Source organism: Dromiciops gliroides, chromosome 4 (assembly GCF_019393635.1).
Source record: "Dromiciops gliroides isolate mDroGli1 chromosome 4, mDroGli1.pri, whole genome shotgun sequence".
Taxonomy (NCBI): Eukaryota; Metazoa; Chordata; class Mammalia; order Microbiotheria; family Microbiotheriidae; genus Dromiciops; species Dromiciops gliroides.
This window is the reverse complement of record NC_057864.1, coordinates 494097918-494119582: the sequence shown is the minus strand read 5'-3', so window position 1 is coordinate 494119582 and position 21665 is coordinate 494097918. Positions and strand designations below refer to the sequence as shown.

Below are 21665 nucleotides of genomic sequence, written 5' to 3'. Positions count from 1 at the left end.
TCAGTAACATCAAAGGAACCCAGCAGAAAGCTACACGATGATTAAGAACTTCACGAGGAAACCTCAGTGGGAGGAAAGGACTTCCTCCAACCCCAGCTGTGAATGAGCCCTTTGCCACCTGTGATCTCTAAGCACGTGTACTAGAACCTCCCCTTGGACACCATATGTACTTGTTGGGGAGTGTGTTCCAGACTCTGGGGGGATGTTTTGTACTGCCTATTTTTACTATACCAACCTGAGTAAATAGTCAATCCTAGAAGCTAATTAAGTCTGGCTGTCTAATGAATGCCAATTGATAACCAATGGGAAGACACACCAGTGGGAGCTTGTGAACAATAGTACTAGATAAACTACCCTTAAGTTGTAGGTTACCCCAAAAACCCTGGGGAAAAGTAGTCAGCTGCCCCCTAGGGACTCAGTTTAGCAGTACAAATGGGAATTTGGCATAGTATCCTTAGAGGCTGCCTTCCACTTTTGTAACTGGAAAAAGGCAAGAAAAAGGTGATATATCAAGAATATGACCACAGATGGAGGGCCCAAACCATAGCACAAGGACCCCTAGAGGGTTAAAATCTGGTAGGCACAACATATACACAGAAAAGTCAATATAGGATCATGAAACTTGAGTTGGAGGGGACCTCAGAGAGCATCTAGTCCAATCTTCTAGTTTTACAGAGGAGGAAACTGAGGCCTAGGGAAATGAATGTCTTGCCTAAGGTCCTCCAGGTAGTAAGTGGTAGAACCATGATTAGAATTCAAATCTTGTGATTCAGTCTTGTGGTTTAGCATGCTTCCCACTGCATCCTTATAGGGAGATCACTAGCAACCAGGGGATTGAGGAATTTTCATAGAAGGTAGTACTTGAGTTGGGTCAGAGGTGGCAGGAATACATTTCAGGCAGGGGGTACAACTTGTGTAAAGGACATGTACAGGGAACAATGAAGTCAGTGTAACGATTGGAATGACGCCACCTGCTGGAGACTTACTGTAGAAAAGCTCTGCCATGAAGTGAAGGTCTTTGAGGACAAGACCATGCGTCTTTTCTTTGGCATCAGGAAGTGACATTTGCTTGTGGGAGGAAGAAGGGGGGAGCCTGGTGCTCTGACTCAGACTCGCTCTTTCCTGCGGACTCTGGTGGAGAGCGGAGCTAGAAATATGCTCTCCCTTTAATAGATAGATGAATGTAGGCCTTTTTTCTCTCTTTACCAAATTCTTATTCCCCTTAATAAATGCTTAAAAGTCTAACTCTTGCTAAAGCTTATAATTTACTGGTGACCACTCATTAGATATTTTAGACAGTATAGCTAGAATTTTAGCCTTAACAGATGGCTGACCACGAAGAGGAAAGCTGAAACCTCCATCTTCTGATCTTCCGGTTGGGTAAGAAATTTCCCCTACCCTGTCCCTTTAAACTGCTAAGTACCAGCTGTTTTCCCTTTAAATTTTTTCAAAATGGGAGATAAGATCATGTTAATGCTTTGTTTTTGTGGATTTTCTATTTTTATTTTTATTTTTCTTAGAAGAGCCAGTAAGGAGCTCACACAAGGGAATATAAATATCCCCCCCTCTCCCAGCCATGCTTTTTCAGAGAAAGCTCTGATTTCTGCAGCTTTTCCAAATTCTAACACTAATTGTTGCTCTAATTTTGCATGCCTGGAGGCAACGACCCAACCTCTAGAAGCTTTTAATCCCCTAACTGGGGGTAGGGCCTGAGTTCAATATCAGTCTGAGTCAAATTGCTCTGGTCCCTCCCTCCTCTCCAGACCCCACCTGCTTCTCCTCCCATGGCCAAGCCCATTGCTTCCCTGCCTGGGAAATCCAGAGATCTGATGTGCCATGCACAGCTTTCTCTACTTACATTTGCAGCTTCAAGGCTCATCTCTTTTCCAGCCTGGCTGTGCTTCGGGCTCAACCTTAGAAAACCCTTTAAATTCCAGATATGCTCATTTTGTTCATAAGTTTTGCTAATCTTCGTTTTGTCTTTAATTAGTAACCTTCTAAAGCATTTGTATTATGAAAGGTACTGACAGACAATATAGAGGGGTTAAAGAAGAAAAACTTAAACTGAATAGTTCAAGACTCCGCTTCTTTTGCCATGGAAGGGTACATATTTTACAGAAATGTAGAAGTAAGCAGCAAGGTATTGAATGAGTATTGGGGATTTTAGATATCGGAATCAAAAGTGTTCTAAATTCACTCAGAGTAATAGTAAGTCAGTTCAGAGGTTACATAGATTTCTATGCTATTACATCTACATTTTGAAATTAATGGTATGGGTCTATTTCATAGAGATTTTCATGCTTTTGAGATTGTGTTTTATACTTAGCTTTTAAAAAAAGAGAATATTTGTGGGGCAGCTAGGTGGCGCAGGTGGATTAGAGCACCGGCCCTGGAGTCAGGAGTACCTGAGGTTCAAATCCGGCCTCAGACACTTAAACACTTACTAGCTGTGTGACCCTGGGCAAGTCACTTAACCCCAACTGCCTCACTAAAAAAAAAAAAAAAAAGAGAATATTTGTAAAAGCTTTTTATAGTCATGTGATCAAGTTTATATTTTATAACACTCATTTTTTTTTTTGAGGGGCAATGGGGGTTAAGTGACTTGCCCAGGGTCACACAGCTAGTAAGTGTCAAGTGTCTGAGGCCGTATTTGAACTCAGGTACTCCTGAATCCAGGGCCGGTGCTTTATCCACTGTGCTATCTAGCCACCCCCTATAACACCCTTATTAATATTAAGTTCATATTCATTTAGATTTCTCTAGTTTGAATTTCATTGTCTCTTATTATTCCATGTGCATTTTCTTCTATTCATTCATCTATCTAATTTTGAAACATTGTAAGATGGTTTTGATTTCATAATACAATGTTAATTCTAGGAGTATTGTGCTCCCATATTCTGAGTTGTTTGCTTTTGCTATTTTTTTCCCTCTCAACTGATTATCTGATCAAACTCTTTAAAGCATTTCCCTGGCAAATTGGTTGCCATGGCAATTGTAAATTGATTCTAGAAGTATTATTTTTGATAAGTATATTCCAAAAAAAAAGAAAAGAGGGGAACATTTGTAAAAATTTTCGTTTTTTTTTTTAAGTTTTCTTTGAGATTGTGTTGTGCTTTAACTTGTATTTAAATATGTTCTGATTTTCACAAAAGTTAATTGGATACTTAGTAAAAAAAAGGGTATTATTTGAAATTGTTGCTTAATTATATATTATATTCTGAGTCAAGATGTATTCACATTTTTTGCGATCATTTATTATCCTCAATTTAAAAATCCATATGAGACTTGGATTATGGGAACTTATCATTTAAGACATTAATTGCCTTTATTCTGAGGTTATCAGATGCCAGTTGGCCCAAGTTGCCATCCAATCAAAGAGGAATACATGCTAGAGCAGACATTGAACTGTCACATGAGGGGAGACATGCATGAAGTCAAGGTATGGCCGAGGGAAAGGCTTTTGACAAATGTTGAGGTTGGATTCTCTTGGTTTAATATTTATTTTATTTTTCCCCACAATATTGTACAGATGGCTGGAAGTTTTGATCCCACCCATCTCATTCTTCACCTGGCTTCTATTCCCCTCCTATATGCCTGATGCCTATGGACATCTAAATCCCATGCATCTGATTAAGTGACTCAGTTTCCTCCAATATGTTCAGTGGCATGGACATATATTCCATCCACCTATTTTAAGCCTGGCATACTGCATGGGCAGTAGTATATTGCTCAAGTGTGAGAATACTCAGTATCCCATCATTTCTCTGTTCTTTATGGATAACCCCCATAATTATCTCAGATGTCATGATAAATACAGTGTTGAATTTGGCCTTGACACCTGTTACCAATTATATTAGATTTTTAAATTTCTCATAATGGCATGAGGCATAATTAGGCAGCTTGATACTAAAGTGATGAACCAAGATAAAAATTATTTTAAAAAATTAATATCGCAGAAATTCATCTTCTCAATTACCTTCCACAAGGGGGACTATAGTAATATTGAGTTTTAGAGAATGTTTCAATTTTTGTTATTATTATATGTTTCATGTGTACAGCTAAGATTCTGAATTTGCTTAGACATGTTTTTTGAGAACTTTCATTGTTTGATTTGATATTGACAAAATTATTATAAAGCTGTGTTAAGCTCAATTTTGTAGGAAAGATTCCTAGCTTATTACCAGCATCCCACATCAACCCCTGAAAAGACTTCCATTCCACGACTACACTTAGAGAAATCTGAGAAAAGACTTTCAGAGACTTTAAATGAACAGTTTTGTTTTGTTGTGGTTTTTTCCTTTTCTCTTTCTGTTATAATATATACCATCTGTAACATGTACTCTCTGTAGAGGCCCTCCCTTTGCAAGACCAATGTCAAAGCACCGGTTTATGAGGACAAAAAAAAAAAAACATATACCACCCTCTGGACTACAAACTTTCCTCATCTCTCCCTTTTCTATATTGGTATTAACATATTGTTAGTTTGCATAGGCTATTATTTTCTGTTATTTTTGATTGTTTCATCAAGGAAACGCCCCGTTTCTTGAAGAAACAAAGCAGGGACTGTAACAATTGGAATGACGCCACCTGCTGGAGACTTACTGTAGAAAAGCTCCGCCATGAAGTGAAGGTCTTTTCTTTGGCGTCAGGAAGTGACTTTGCTTGTGGGAGGAAGAAGGTGGAGCCTGGTGCTCTGACTCAGATTGCTCTTTCCTGTGGACTCTGGCGGAGAGCAGAGCTAGAAATGCTCTCCCTTTAATAGATAGATGAATGTAGGTCTTTCTCTCTCACTTTACCAAACTTCTTATTCTCCTTAATAAACGCTTAAAAGTCTAACTCTTGCTAAAGCTTATAATTTATTGGTGACCACTCATTAGATATTTTAGACAGTCTAGCTAGAATTTTAAGCCTTAACAGATGGCCTGACCTCTTGGCTGTTTAAGGGAGCTGGCAATACTATCAAGACCATAGAGAGTATATTTTGATCTCAGAATGAGCAGAAAGGCACTGGATTTTGAACTGGATGATTTGGGTTTGAAACCTGAACCTAGCATGTCACTGTGGTGACCTATGTAACTTTGGGCAAGTCATTGGCTTTCCCTGCACCTCAGTTTCCTCATCTGTAAAATGAAATGGTTGCACTAGATGCCTTCTAGGTATGGCTGAATCTTCTTTTTCATAATTAAAAAATCTTTCAGTTCCAAATATTTTCCCTCCACCCTTTCCTCACCTATCAAGAAGACAAGAAATACGATACCATCATACGTACGAAGTCACATAAAACCTATTTCTACATTAGCTGTGTTGCAAAAAAACAAAACAAAACAAAAAAAGAGCAAGAAAAACTGAAAAACCAGTAGACTTCGTTTTGTGCTCAATAGTTCCTAATTTCTCTCTGTGGAGGTGGGGAACATTTTCCATCACAAGTCCTTTGGAATTGCACTGATCAGAGTAGCCAAGTCTTTCACAATAGGTCATCGTTACAATGTTACCGTTATCATGTACAACGTTCTCCTGGCTTTGCTCACTTCACTCTGCATCAGCTCAAATAAGCCTTGCCAGGAAGGTTTTCCTGAAGCCATGCCCTTCTTCATTGCTTACAGCGCTTCTTATGGGATTAGGTCTGGAATCTTCTGAAGCTGATGACTCGTGACTATCTGGTCACAGAAGCAGCTCACTAGAAGAGACTGCTCAAGTTCTTTTCAAGGCATGCCAGAGGAGGCTGATTTCAAAGCCTCCCAGAGCTGATGAAAATGGTTCAAGGTTTCCAGCGGTTCTCATAGCAATTCTGTGAAAGAGAAGAAGTTGTGTAATCAGCAGGTGATCCTGGATTGGCGGCTGAATTCCTTGGAGGTCTCTTCCAATGGGAGCTCTGGTCTGACCAGGGACTGTAGACAGACTGAAAAGAGATATGGGGCTGATTGGTCACTCATCAGACAAGCATTTCTGCTGTTTTTGACAAAGAAACAGGACATTCCTCACTGTCCAGGGTCACAGAAAGAGGCCAAATCAAATTATGAATCACATGATTTGATTGAGATAAACTGAGGGCTGTGTTCGGATCAAGTCTATTTCTTTCTTTAACAACCTCAGATTGAGGGAGGCTTTGCTTGCTTCGTGGTCCCTTCAGTTTAGAGGATTGAAAGAAAAACCCGAGAAGAATTTTTATCTTCCTGTAATTTCCTAGCATTGCAGATATCAGGTGATTTATCCAGAGGCTACAGCAGGAGCAGCTGGATCCTCAATCCTTCACATAATCATTATAACCCTGTAGCTTTACTTCCATTTCCCCCTCACTGCTGAGAAGAAGGGCATGTCTCATGTAACCTACTGAAAGAAATTATTATTTCTCTATTAATAACCAATTATTAACATCAGGGTTCAGTGTTTTTCTCTTTTTACTGCCTCATTTAAAGACGAGGCCTTCTAGGTCAATAAGTCTCTGGAGGACAGGGCTGATGAGGTTGGTCTGATTCTTCAGGAACATTCTCCTCTATCTCGGGCAGGACCCCACACAACTTGGAGAATTTATTTCTCATTAAAGGGTAAAGAGAATCTAATTTAGGTGAATTTGGCCCATTATTCAACTTCAGTGGTCTGGATAGAGATGGATTCCCTTTGTTCAGACAACTGGAGGCAGCTGAGTCTCATGATCAAGTCAAGCTCTCAGCAGGAGCTGAAGACTTTTAGCCTACTTACTCATTAATGTCTACCCCCTCATGAGTGGTTCACCCATCAGGTTTGATTTCTCCTGTCAAGGGAATTCCTTTTTCTAAAAATATTTAAGGCATTCAGTATCTCCATTAGAAGGTCTTTGGTTACCTAGAAAAACCTCTTAACTAAAATTATTGATTTGCTAGTCTAATTAATAAACGGATTATTAATTACCAGAAACTCTGTCTCTTGGGGTTTTCCATTTGTCTCACTATTTATCACCATTCTAAGAAAAGAGAGGAAGGATAAGGGACAAAAAGAGGGCTGGAAGGAGGAGAGAAGGAATAAAGAAGGTAAGAAGGAAATGATCCATGGTGGAAAGAAAGGCCACTGCTTACAATTGAGGGAACATAGAATTTGTTTCATTTGTTTCAGGAAGGCTTTATGTCCAAGGTAGGCAGAAGCATCTCTTAGTCCAGAGTCTCTATGGACTGAGTGAGCTTCTAAATTCAAACCATTCTTGTACAGTGCTGTGATGACATAGTTTCTAGGTAATTTAATAATTTTATTAATAAGGCCAACACATTATTAATAAAAGGATGGTCATTTGGCTAGCTCTCTTAGGCCAAAGACAACCAAGGCAGTGGGTTCACAGTTTATAAACCTTTCAAAGAATTGGTGCTCAGGGAGGGGGCGGCTATCAACTCTGATTGAATAGCCTAATGAGAGGTGGGTGTGAGAAAATAAGTATTAATAATGGATTTCTCGGGGGATCCAGAGATCACTTTCTTAGTCCTTTCCTCCCCTCATCATCACAACTCGATCTGGGACAAACCCAAGGGTACAAAAAGGCGTGAGAGAGATTTCTTTCATCTAGATCAGTGACGGAGGGATGAGATCAAAGCCTCTGGCTTGAGGCAGCTTGAGCAAAGTCACCAGGGATCTCTTATTTGTCCAGTTGGTTTCATCAGTCCGCATCCTTTTCTGGTCTTTCTGTAGACTTTCCCTGATAGCTCCCCCTCTTCCCGGATCCTCTCTCCTGTTCGTTGGGTTTTTTCCTGATACTATTTTCTTTTCTTTTTTTTTTTACATATAAGGTATTTTATTTTTTCTGTTACATGTAAAGAATAGTTCTCAACTTTTGTTTACACAAGCTTTACAATTTCAGATTTTTCTTCCTCCCTCCCCTCCCTCCCCCCTCCCCTAGACAGCAGGTAATCTGATATAGGTTATATCTATATATCTATATAGATATAGATATCTATACACACACATTATATACACATAATAACATTAATCCTATTTCTGCATTAGTCCTGTTATAAGAGAAAAAAATCAGAGCAATGATGAAAAACCTCAAATAGAAAAAAAAAACACAACAGCAACCAAAAACAAAAGAAATAGTATGGTCCATTCAGCATCTATACTCCACAGTTCTTTTTTTTTTCTTGGATTTGGGAGATCCTCTTCTATCATGAGTTCCCCTGGAACTCTTCTGTACCATTGCATTGGTGAGAAGAATATAGTCCATCACTGTAGATCAACACTCAATGTTGATGATACTGTGTACAATGTTCTTCTGGTTCTGCTCATCTCACTCATCATCAGCCCACGCAAGACACCTCCAGGTTTCTACTGAACTCCTCCTGCTCATCATTTCTTACAAGCACAATAGTATTCCATTGTATTCAATATAACCACAAATTGTCTAGCCATTTCCCCAATTGATGGGCACCCCCATCTAACTTCCAATTCCTTGCTACCACGTAAAGAACAGCTATAAATATTTTTGTACATGTGGGTCCCTTTCCCTTTCCATGATTTCTTTGGGAAAAAGACCTAAAAGTGGTATTGCTGCATCAAAGGGTATGCACAGCTTTATTGCCCTTTGGGCATAATTCCAAATTTCTCTCCAGAATGGTTGGATCAGTTCACAGCTCCACCAGCAATGTATTAGTGTTCAATTTTTCCCACAGCTTCTCCAACATTTATTATTTCCTTTTTTGTCATTTTAGCCAATCTGATAGGTGTCAGGTGGTACCTCAGAGTTTTTAATTTGCATCTCTCTAATCATTAGAGATTTGGAGCATTTTTTTCATATGGGAATAGAGAGCTTTGGTTTCTTCATCAGAAAACTCCTGTTCATATCCTTTGACCATTTCTCAATTGGGAATGACTTGGATTCTTATAAATTTGATTTAGTTCCCTATATATGATACTATTTTCTTCCTGGTTCCCCTCCTACCTGTCTGGCCCCTCCTCTGTCTCCTTTGGTGGCTCTTCCTCCAGGGCACGTCCACCAACTGTTTTTGGCCCCTGAGAGTCTGTCCTTGGCCCTCTCTTCTCTCTTGACTGTCTCCCTTGGTGAGCTCCTCAGTTTCTCATCTTTCTCAGATTTATTTACCAATCCACATCTCTCTACTGAGTGACAGCTGGACATCATTAGCTGCCTGTTGTAGACATCTCAAACACGTCATCATCTTTCCGTCATACTCTCCCCCTCCTCCCTTCCCTATTACTGTAGAGGATATCACCATTTCCCCAGTCACTCAGGCTCCCCCACCTTGGTGTCATCCTCAACTCTTCACCTCCCTCCCCCCCCCCCCACCATAGCCACGCCCCCTCCCTGGTGCAGGCCCTGGTTACCTCATACACGGAAAATGGCAATAGCTGGTGGGGGTGGGGATGGGGGCAACTATGGCAACTATGAATGTAGACCTTATCTTCAACTCTAATACTTTTAAAAAAGAGATCTCTTCATCAAGACCTTGAACTGAATTGCCTATCACCAAGAACTTCTGATGTGTGTATCAAAGGCCGCATCCTGCACCCCTGGAATTCCACACACTCCTTGCCCCTATGGGGAGCGAGCCCTTTATAGCCCACTTTCCTCCATCCCCAATTCTTACTTGCCTTTGTTGAAAATTGTATTTAAATGCTTGCAATCGATTGCATGGTATCCTAATTCACATAGGATGGGTAGCACCCATGGATTCATGTTAGATTTTTCTTTCCTACTTCATAAACCTTTCTTTTTATTTTTTGTGTGGGGCAAGTGAGTGGACGTGCCCCAGAGTCTCACAGCTCGTTATGCAAGTGTCTGAGACCAGATTTGGAACTCAGGTCCTCCTCAATTCAGGCTGGTACTTTATCCACTGTGCCACTAACTGCCCCCCCTTTCTTTTCATTTTTACAGGCATTGCCTTCTCTGGGTTTCCTTCCCTTTTAGGAAGGAGAGAATTTATATTTAGAGAACTGCTCTTTTCATTCTCCAGTCTTCCCCTTTGGGGAAAGAGAGATTTAACTTCCATTAAGAGAGCTTTGGCCTCTGTTTACAATGGTCTTTGCACATGTCATTTCCCCATCGGATTCTGAGCTTCTTGTTTTTGTCTTTTCTGTATCTCTAACCCTAGAGCCATGTCTGGCTTCACAGTCAGCACTTAAACATGGTTGTTAACCCTTTCAAAGAGCAAGCTTTCGGTTCTGCTCATCATTTTCTATAATTTTATTTTTCCAAAAAATTGTCCATTTCTCCTCTAACTTTTACTATCACTTATTCTGTGCTTGTTTTGGGTTTGTTCCAAACTTAAAAGTTCATGTTCAGTTCATTTATTCTCTTGGCCACTAAGGATGGCTTTAGCGCATCTCACCAATTTGGGCAAATTTTTTCATCCTTGTCATTGTCTTTCCTATATTTTTCATATAAGATTTGCACTTTGAGCTACTCATAATTTCAGATTGGATTGTTAAGTATTAATTCAGGTTTGGGTATTCCATCTGTGCTACCTGAACTGATTTGACTTGCATTATGGTCTGTAAAGGATTTTTACTATTTATGCCTTTTTAGGCTACATGTTCACACACACACACATACATGGCACACATTGTACATATGCATGTAATGTTTGTTGACATTGTGCGTGTGTGTTCAGTACCTATGGGCTATATTACGTCCCGCTCTCCAAGTGCCGTGAGTGTTTTTTTTAAATGTGTTGAGTAAAGTAGAATTTCTAGAAGCTCTTCAGGGTTCCAGAATACATCTCTGTTCTTGCCATTGGTCCAATTAAGCTGGAGCATCCCTTCTAGGCCATTCAAAGGACAATCTTCTTGAAATTAAACAACTCTTTGGGGCAGCTAGGTGGTGCAGTGGATAGAGAACCGGCCCTGGAGTCAGGAGGACCTGAGTTCAAATCCGACCTCAGACACTTAACACCTTATTAGCTGTGTGACCCTGGGCAGGTCACTTAATCCCAGTTGCCTCACTAAAAAAGAAAGAAAAAGAAAAAGAAAAAAAAAGAATTAAACAACTCTTGGAGCTGGGGGTAAAAGTCTTCTCCCTGCATTGGGGGTGATCTTTTACTTACCTTTGGTCTGGGAAATGAGCTCATTCTCTCAGGGAAAGACAGGACTGAATAACTCTTCATGGTTAATGATGCATCAGAGGCAGGGCGCCCCCTTGGGGTTCCTGACCTTTTTTTTGTTTAGATAGATTGATAACTGTTTCATAATTGGTTTCTTTGGTAGTCCTGTCTATTTTATTTTCTGCTATTAAAAACGTGATTCTGAGCAGGGCCCTATAGACACCACCCTTACTGACTGCCAGAGGGGTCTAGGACTCAAAAAGTATTCTGAAGCCCTGGAATAAATCCACCTTCCCCTGGGACCATTAAGGAGTGGGGTGGCACTAGAGAAAGACAAAGATTTCTGAGGGACTCCAACTAGGTGGAAGGTGTAAACTGAGGCAATTCCCTGTTGATGGAATTTAGATTTCTCTTTCCCCAAAGGGGAAGGACTGGAGAATGCAAAGGCTGGTTCTCAAGATTTAAATCCCCTTCTTCCTAAAAGGGAAGGAAGAAAAAAAAATAACATGCTGCATGGGTACTATTGAGCCTGCACTGATAGGGTGCCATGCAATAGATTTCAAGGGTTTATATACAGTTTAAACAAAGGCAGGGAATAAATTTGGAGGAAAGGTGGGCCTAGGAAGGCCCACTCCTAAAGGTGCATGTGTGTGTGTGTGTGTGTGTGTGTGTGTGTGTGTAATTCTAGGGGGGCAGGATGTGGCCTTTGATAAGGAGGCATTTCAAGACTTACTTAGGAGATGTCTTGATATGGGAGTCTCCTTCAAAAAGAAATAGGATTATTTCGAAGTTAGGGAATGGCTGAAGATAAGGTCCATGTCCCTAGTCCCAATATCCCATAGTCAGATAAATTTTTGATTGGCTTCAGGGTTACTGATTCCCTGCCTGTCCAGCTAGGTTTATTTTCTTTCTTTCTTTCTTTCTTTCTTTCTTTCTTTCTTTCTTTCTTTCTTTCTTTCTTTCTTTCTTTCTTTCTTTCTTTCTTTCTTTCTTTCTTTCTTTCTTTCTTTCTTTCCTTCTTTTACAGGGCAATGAGGGTTAAGTGAGTTGCCCAGGGTCACACAGCTAGTAAATCTCAAGTGTCGAACAGGATTTGAACTCAGGTCCTCCTGAATCCAGGGCTGGTGCTCTATCCACTGCACCACCTAGTTGCCTGCTAGGTTTATTTTTGTTCACATTGGTGTGTTAGCCAATTGAAACCCAGTCCTCATGTGGTGGGACAGGAGATCCCAAGAAACTAAGAGACCCTAAAACCTAAGAATCCTTAAACTTTAGACACTGAAACCAAAGATTTCAGAAATAAAAACAATCTCTGTTTCCCAACTGTGTCATTTGAAATATATTGGGTGTGCCTGTCCCTGTTCTGTTATTGGGGAACTTAGCTGGGGTTTCTAATATATTGGTACTTTTCAATTAGAGGCTATTAAACCAGTTTTGGGCATTAAGCATTTATTCATCATATTAAATGCTAGTAAAGAGAGAGAGAGCACTTGGCTCCAAGTAGAGTTCAGAGGCCATACATTACCTAGATAGAGAGGAGTGGGGTTGGGGAAAGTGTGGCTGCCTCCTCCAGCATCTCAGGTCAAGGGGGCGAGCATGAGAAGAGCTGAGAAGAGAAGAGACCGACCCCTCTCCCCAAGGATTTTTATCCTCTCTCAGGTGAGGCAGGTCACTGCACATTGATCCAAGCTGATTGGTCAGTAACATCCAAGTCCATTGATTGACATGACTTGGGGGGGGGTCACCCAGGTTAGTTAACTTCCTTTAGGTTGTCAGGAAAGTCAATGTACATTTCTTTTGCAATTCTACTGATTCTGGGCTGGGCCTGGGAAACCAGCCAGGCCCCAAGTGGGGGGGGCATCCCTGGGTCTCCCCAAGTCCCATTTTTTCCCAATATAAATATTTTATTATTTTCTTATAAGATATCTAGTTTCAAAATTTTTTCCCTCTGTCCCCTCCCTCCCCCCTCCCCAAGACAGCAAGTAATCTGATATAGGTTATATGTGTACAATCACATTAAACATATTTCTGCATTAGTCTTTCTGTGAAAGAAGAATCAGAACAAAAAGGAAAACCTCAAAAAAGAAAAACAACAACAAAAACAATAGAAATAGTATGGTAATTGATCTGCATCAGATTCAACAGTTCTTTTTTTTTCCTGGACTTGGCGAAAGTATTGTCCATCATAATCCATTGGAACTATCTTGGACCATTGTACTGCTGAGAAGAGTCAGTCTATCACAGTTGATCAAAACACAATGTTGTTGATACTGTGTACAATGTTCTCCTGGTTCTGCTCATCTCACTCATCATCAGTTCATAAAGTCCTTCCAGGTTTTTCTGAAATCTGCCTGCTCATCATTTCTTACAGCACAATAGTATTCCATTACATTCATATTCCACAACTTGTTCAGCTATTCCTCAGTTGATGGGCATCCCCCCAATTTCCAATTCCTTGCCACCACAAAAAGAGCAGCTATAAATATTTTTGTACATGTGGGTCCTTTCCCCCTTTTTATGAGTTCTTTGGGAAAAAGACCTAATAGTGGTATTGCTGGGTCAAAGGGTATGCACAACTTCATAGTCCTTTGGTCATAGTTCCAAAATGCTTTTCAGAATGGTTGGATCAGTTCACAGCTCCACCAACAATGCATTAGTGTTCCATTTTTTCTCACAGCTTCTCCAACATTTATTATTTTCCTTTTTGTCATATTAGCCAATCTGATAGGTGTCAGGTGATAACTCAGAGTTGTTTTAATTTGTATTTCTCTAATAAATAGTGATTTAGAGCATTTTTTCATATGGCAACAGATAGCTGTGATTTCTTCATCAGAAAACTGCCTGTTCATATCCTTTGACCATTCCTCAATTAGGGAATGACTTGGATTCTTATAAATTTGATTTAATTCCTGATATATTTTAGAATTGAGGCCTTTATCAGAAGTATTTGCTATGAAAATTGTTTCCCAGGTTTCTGTCTCCCTTCTAATTTTGGCTGCATTGCTTCTGTTTGTACAAAACCTTTTAATTTAATGTAATCAAAATCATCCATTTTGCATTTCATAATATTCTCTATCTCTTGTTTGGTCATAAACTATTCTCCTTTCCAAAGATCTGAGAGGTAAACTATTCCTTCCTCTCCCAATTTACCTATGGTATCACCTTTTATGTCTAAATCATGTACCCATTTTGACCTTATTTTAGTATAAGGTGTAAGATGCTGGTCTATGCCTAGTTTCTGCCATACTATCTTCTAGTTTTCCCCGCAGTTTTTGTCCAATACTGAATTCCTATCCCAGAATCTGGAGTCGTTGGGTTTATCAAATAGTACATTACTAAAGTCATTTATGACTGTGTCTCCTGTGCCTAACCTATTCCATTGATCCTCCCCTCTATTTCTTAGCCAGTACCAGATAGTTTTGATGATTGCTACTTTATAGTAAAGCTTCAGATTTGGTACAGCTAGCCCACCTTCCTGTGCATTTTTTCATTATTTCCTTTGATATTCTTGACCTTTTGCTTTTCCAGATGAATTTTGTTATTATTTTTTCTAGCTCTATAAAATCATTTTTAGGTAGTCTGATTGGTATGGCACTGAATAGGTAAATTAATTTAGGCAGAATTGTCATTTTTGTTATATTAGTTCATATCCATGAGCAATTGATATTTTTCCAGTTATTTAGATCTGATTTGATTTGTGTGAAAAGTGTTTTCTAATTGTGTTCATAGAGTTCCTGGGTTTGTCTTGGCAAGTAGACTCCTAAGTATTTTGTATTTTCTACTGTTACTTTATATGGAATTTCTCTTTCTATCTCTTGCTGCTGGCCTTTGTTGGTCATGTATAGAAATGCTCATGATTTATGTGGATTTATTTTATATCCTGTTACTTTGCTAAAGTTGTTAATTGATTCAAGTAATTTTTTAGTTGATTCTCTAGGATTCTCTAAATATACCATCATATCATCTGCAAAGAGTGATAGTTTTGTTTCCTCCTTGCCCATTCTAATTCCCTTAATTCCTTTTTCTTCTCTGATTGCTAAGGCTAACATTTCTAGTGCAATATTAAATAATAGAGGTGATAATGGACATCCCTGTTTCACCCCTGATCTTATTGAGAAGGCCTCTAACTTATCTCCATCACATATAATGCTTGCTTATGGTTTTAGGTAGATACTGCTGATTATTTTAAGGAAAGCTCCCCCCTATTCCTAAGTTCTCTGGTGTTTTTATTAGGAAAATAAGCTTTGTCAAAAGCTTTCGCTGCATCTATTGAGATAATCAAATGATTTTGGTTGGTTTTCTTATTGATGTGGTTGATTATGGTTAATAGTTTTCCTAATGTTGAAACCAGCCCTAAATTCCTGATATAAATCACCACCTGGTCCATAGTGTATTCTCCTGGTGATCATTGCTGTAATCCAAGTCCCATTATTATTTTTTTGTGAGGCAATTGGGGTTAAGCGATTTGCCCAGGGTCACACAACTAGTAAGCGTCAAGTGTTCTGAGGCCAGATTTGAACTCCAAGTCCTCTGAATCCAGGGCCAGTGCTCTATTCACTGTGCCACCTAGCTGCCCCCCAAGTCCCATCATTAATAATTTTTTCTCACACACCTCAGGAATGTGATATTGCCAGGACACTTGGGCCAGCAGTTATGAAAACCCTAGGATATTAGAGGACATTTCTATGTATGATGTAAACACTGATAAGGCACATCAAGGTCAGCAAGGATGATATGCAAGATTCCATACAATAGAGATACGGATTTTTTGTATGTCAACAAGATGTGTGACTGATGGCTCATCACCCACCCCTAAACCATCCCCTCCCCACGTATCCTGCAATTTCCTTAATTGGCACAGAGTTCTTCTTTGTCTGAAACGTAAAAAAAAAGGTCAACTCTCCTTCCATTCAGGGGGAACAGTCTGTCTGCTGTCTCCAAGCCAGGTATTTCTCTTGCCAAATAAATCTCTCTTTTATAAGATTTGCTGTGTCTGCCCATTTCTTTGGATGAGCCAGCCCTGCCCTGGGGGGGATGGGTGGATAATCTTCAAACCCGAGCTAGAGTGGGGAGAAAGACCCAACTGAGCTTAACCTTGTCCTTCACCTGCCTGCCTCTATATTTAGCCCTTCCCCACCTGCCAGAGGAGGGGGATCCTGAAAGGCGAGGGAGGGCAAAGTCAACTTGCACTTCCCCTCTCCTTGCCTCCCTCTCCTTCCCTCCCTCTCCTTCCCTCCCTCTCCGTGCCTCCCTCTCCTTCCCTCCCTCTCCTTCCCTCCCTCTCCTTGCCTCCCTCTCCTTCCCTCCCTCTCCTTGCCTCTTTCTCCTCTCCAGAATCAAGCCGCAAAGTCTGAGTTGGGGCCCAGGCAGGTGTAGGTGTATGGTTATTGCTTGGTGGTATAGAGAGATGATTTCCAATGATTCCCCCCCCCATTGGTTTTTATCCCTTCTATCTTCCCTATAGTGACGTTGCTCTGGTCCCTGCCCCTCCCCCATTGGTGTTCTTCCACTCAAAAGAAATCAGGAGGCCAAACATTACAATTCATATAATATTTAATTCATAGATAAATTGGTTTAAGCCAAGCTGCACTCTATTTTTTGTTAGATTATATGGCCAGTAGTTGGACCGAGGTACGCGTGAGCATATTCTGTACCATACCTAGGGACCAACATAGCACCTTGGGTTCGAGCTACTTTGCAGTGCTTGTGGAGTCATCTTATTAGCTACATTTTAAAAAGCTGGCACTTTCCCACAAACAAGCCAGGGCATGTAGAAACTGTTCAGAACCCCATTTAAGGAGCTCTTCTCCCATGAGTGAATCCTGAGGTCTGCCCCAGTGTGTCTTCCCTAATGTCCCCTAAATTAGGGGTCACCTTTGATAAGGTAAGAAGGCTTTCCCATCTAAACATGGACACTCTTTTGTGATTCTAGTCTTGGGCTGCTCACTGGTTGCATGGTGACTGATCCATTTCTCCACTTAAAATGGAAGTTTGCGAAGGAGACTCAGCAATAACATCAATGAATATATTCCACCCAACCCAACTTAGCAAATCTTTATTAAGTGTCTACTATGTGGCAGGCACTCTGGTAGGTGCATAGGATCTAAGATTTAGAGCTGGAAAGAGCCTTAGGGAGCATCATACCCAGCCCCCCTCATGTTACAGATAGAGAAACTGAGGCAGGTGATGTTAAGAGCTTGCCCAGGGCCACACCATCTAGTGGATGGCTGAGGTGGAATGTGAATCCAGGTTTTCCTAACTCTAAGCCTACTTTATCCACCACACCATGCTCCCCTTCATACACAAAGTCCTTGTCCCCAAGGAGCTTACATTCTAGTATAAAATTTAAAGACTGTTGCCTCCCTCATCTGATTTCATGATTTTGTTAAAACAGAGCTAGGTTAGCCAGTCCTTGGAACTGGAGCTGTTTTTACTCTGGGCTCTACTGTACAACTGCCCAGCCTAGTGCCTTAAAGATAGGTGAGTCAGGGGATAAAGATGCTAGAATCCTACTCTGGTATTGTCATAAAGGTAGGTATCTACAATGCTCTGAGGAAAGGCGAACCATGACAATCTTGGTCAAAAGAGCACCTCACTAACTCGGAAAACTTAGAAAGGCCTGTCAATTGCTGCTTTTGTTGCTGATTCTGTCAAGTTTTGCTTCTAATCCACCCTCAGCACCTAAGATCATGAAGTAGATGTCTTCAAATCAGATTCCTTGTCAGGCTTCCTTGGGGGTAAAACCAAAATGGCTCCACTGTCCATGTTTGATCTCCATAATTACATCTGTACAGCTTTTTAATTTCCCCATAAACTCTCCACACATTTTTCTTAGGCCAAGACACCAGCACTTCTTGGGGAGGTCTGAAGACAGTAGGAAAGTATGACAATGACTCACAGTGAGACTTAGCATTACCTTCTCAGTACAGTTCCCTAGACCTCTCAGTAATGAGATGACTGCATTTATTCCCTTTTAATCTAAGAGTTGAGTGTTTTGTTTGAGCACTTCTAACAGCTCTGTCCTCATGCTTGCATTCATCCCATGGGAGGAGAGCTCTCTCATGAGGCTGAATGGGAAGCAAGCAGAAGGGAATGACTGTCTGCTCCTTCTATTCATCTTCTATTGCCACCGCAGCCTAGTAGACCATGGCTTTTCCATTCAGCAAATTAGAACTATCTTCAAATCCTCCCTTGATAGGAAATATATTTTGATAGTAATCAGTGCCCTTCTGGGCCGTGACCTAGAATCCCCTCTCCCTTCAGTAGGGAATTTCTTGCAAATCTCACTGTAGAAGGCATAGTATGTTGGTCATCTTCAATAGTGGGGAGAGATCCACAAAAATGAGAGTAGCCACTCTGGGACTGAGCAACATGGCTCTTGTGAGTGCTGGCTTGGGACCACTGATGAAATGAGTGGCTCAGGAGTAAAGCAGGAGAGTGTGGTGGGAGAGCCAATCAGGAACACACTAGCAAGAGGATTGGAGAGCTCAAGGTTTAGGTCTGGGAAGGATCTCAGAGGCCATCTTGGTCAAGCCACATGTTACATTTGAAGGAGAAGACTGAGGCCTACAGTGGTTAAGTGACATGTCCAGGGTCACACAAGTAGTAAGCAGTGGATCAGGGTTTGAATTCAGTTCCTTTGATTCCCATTGTACCATCACTAACCCAACAGCAGAAAAAGTCTTGATCTAGCTCTTAGATAAGGAACTGTCCCGGGAGACCCAGGAGTCTGCAGGTTATTCAATAATAGGAAATTGTAACATGAAAGAAGAAAATCTAATCAAGTACTTGCTGAGAAGCAGACTAGGAGACAAGGTTGAGTCAAGAGGAAGAAGAAACACATAATGTCCTCCCTGATGTCCATCTCCTTGGATGAACATGTGGCACTGTGTTTGGAGACATCAGCTGGGCCAGGGTTACTCCTTAAAACCCCTTCTTCCACTCATGAGCTGAAGGAAGTGTTACTCAGCAGCTGGGGCCACTTTGGGTCTTTCTGATTACAGAAAGGGTGATTCATGTCCTCAGCATCTTTTCATATTTAGAGCGATCCCAAGATGTCTCTGTGAAGAGTTGGTCCCTGAAAAAAGAGAGAAAAGCCATTTTTAGAAGCAATTTCCTACTTCCATTTATTCTCATGACTTTTCCCTTGAAGACTCCTGACCATTGACTTGCATCTCAGCCCATGATTTATGATTAGCCCATCAACCCCTGTTTAACATGGTGGCCTTCTTTTTTTTTTCTTCGTAAGGCAATGGGGGTTAAGTGACTTGCCCAGGGTCACACAGCTAATAAGTGTGTAAAGTGTCTGAGGCCGGATTTAAACTCAGGTACCCCTGACTCCAGGGCCGGTGCTCTATCTACTGCACCACCTAGCTGCCCCAAGCAGCATCTTGAGTATACTCAGAACAAATGAGTCACTGAGGGGGGAGTTTTTTCATCATAGGAAAAGAGTTGTCAGAATGGGACTGTGTGGCAGCGATTGGACCAGCAGTTAGCCTTGGATTCTGGGCTGGCTATACTAAGTGCTGCCTCTATGGCCTTGGACGAGCTTCATTTCCCTGGGTTTCAGTTTCTTCCTCTGTAAAAGGAAAAGCTTGTTGTTATTGTTCAGTCGTGTCCCACTCTTTGTGACCTTATTTGGGGTTTTCTTGGCCAAGATACTGGAGTGGGTTTTTGCCATTTCCTTCTCCAGCTCATTGTGCAGATGAGGAACCGAGGCAAACGGGGTGAAGGGACTCTCCCAGGGCCCCACAGCTAGATTTGAATCATAAAGATGAGTCTTCCTGACTCCAGGCCTGCTGTTCTAGCCTTTGCCAGCTGCCCACAAAAAATGAAAAGTTAGATGGTCTCCAAGACCTTTCTAGCTCTAAATCCTGTGAGTGGAACTAGGGGTTGCCACACCAGGATGCTCAAGGGTCCATGTTGGAGGGAAGGAGTAGTTCTGCCCTCCACTCTTATTCTCATCAGCATCTGAGGCCGGTGTGGATGTCAGAGGAAAGATGCCATCACTTCTGCTTTCTCGGCCTAGGTCCCTGAAGCAGGCAACCTAATTATTACCAACAAAACAAAACAGACTCTGCTCTCAATAAGCTTATGCTATTTCTGGAGAAAAACAAAATAATAAAAAAAAAGTCACTGATGAGTTAACACCTGGGTTGGAGAATTGATTAAAAAAAACACTTGATTTTTGTTTAAACTTTTGAATCTATAACATTTAATGAGATCTCTGGTGCTTTCTTCCCTGCCCTAATCTGTGGTTTTGTTGACAGACTAAGCTCCTGAAATAGCCATAGATCTGAGCTTAGAGAGTTGCCTGGGGCCCTGAGATGTGAAGGGACTTGTTCAGAGCCACACAGCCAGTTGGTGACCAATGTGGAACTTGAATTCGGGGCTTACTGGCTCTCCCTCTCTTGAGCGGCTGTTTCTTTTCTGCATGACACACAGCAGGCCCTTAATGAATTGAATTAAAGGCTCTTCATTCTCATACCCTAGACTCTCATACTGAGAGGAAGCCTGGCATAGTGGATAGGGGCCTGGACTTGGAGTTCCAGGAAGACCCGGGTTCAAATCCCACTTCAGACATTTATTAGGTATGTGACCCTGGGCATGTCCTTAACCTCTCTGTGCCTCAGTTTCTGTAAAATGAAGGAGTTGGACTCAAGGACCTCTCAAGGCTCCTTGATCCTATGATCCTTTCAGGGATGGGCAATCATCCCTTCACCCAGCCTTTGTTGGGGGCAGGCATAACCAGAGAAGTTAGGTGTGTCATCATCGACCTTTTGAAACAGGTGGCAGTTTGTGGCCCATCAGCCAGGACTGAGTTCAGGGGTCATCTTGGCTGCTTCTGTACTTACAGAACCAAGTCTCTGTTCGGAGAAGCAGAGCATGAAGCCAACCCAGAGGATCGCACAGAAGAGAAGTCATTGGCTGAAGAAGGAAGGACAAACTGTCCGAACTATCTAACCACCTTCATCTTATTCAAGAAAGAGCAGTGGTGAGGCAGGTTCCTTCCTAAGGGGAGGAGCACCCCACAACACTGGAAACCTTAAGGGACAGGGGCTCGATGAACTCTGAGGGGACTTTCATACATACAAGTGGTGCCATCTTTGAATTTCCCGTAATTCAAGGGTGCGGATAATGTACCTGGGGAGTTTTTGATATTTGGGCTGGATGCCTTATGGCCTCATTTTTAGGGTATTTCCTTGAAGGAGAAACATGATTAATGCATTGTTAAGCAAATAGTGGCATGCTATAGTGTCTGGGGAGCCAGCCTGGCTGCTGGAAGACTTAAATCCTGTCTCTGACTCATCTTGGTTGTGTGACTCTGGGCAAGTCACTTAAAATTCTCAGTGTCCCCCCAGGCTACTAAGACTCTACATTGCAGAGCAGGTACTCATATGAATTGGGAGAGAGAGTTTCCTCACTGGAGAAAGTTTCTTCCCTGGGAGTTTCCTCATACCAACTGTGTCAAACTCCAGTAGAAACAGGGGTCACAAAACTATACATAACAATACCCATGGGAGGAACACATGTTGACTTAGAAAATACACATTTAGAGATTTTTAAAAAGTAAAATATCAACATGTTAAAATCAGATAGGAACTCTATTTTAAAATGGTTTGAGCTGCACTTGGGAGTGTCATGGGCTGC

The 21665-nt window shown here is 41.3% G+C and overlaps 1 protein-coding gene and 1 long non-coding RNA gene across 4 annotated transcripts in view; one reads left to right on the top strand and one right to left on the bottom strand.

Moving 5' to 3' along the window:
• The window catches only part of LOC122754375, a 32227-nt gene that overhangs the window by 6282 nt on the left and 4280 nt on the right, over nt 1-21665 (top strand). The window contains exon 2 of one of the 3 annotated variants that reach the window (XR_006356358.1): nt 14220-14225. This is a non-coding gene — a long non-coding RNA (uncharacterized LOC122754375). Of the gene's footprint in view, nt 1-3383; nt 3440-14219; nt 14226-20908; nt 21010-21665 lie in introns of those variants that run through there. The other 2 variants (XR_006356359.1, XR_006356360.1) reach the window with 2 other exon arrangements.
• Nucleotides 16600-21665, bottom strand: part of TRPM8 (transient receptor potential cation channel subfamily M member 8) — a 70567-nt gene continuing 65501 nt past the window's right edge. Inside the window, 1 exon segment of the mRNA XM_044002758.1 lies at nt 16600-19092. The gene's annotated coding sequence lies outside the window, so the exon portion shown is untranslated.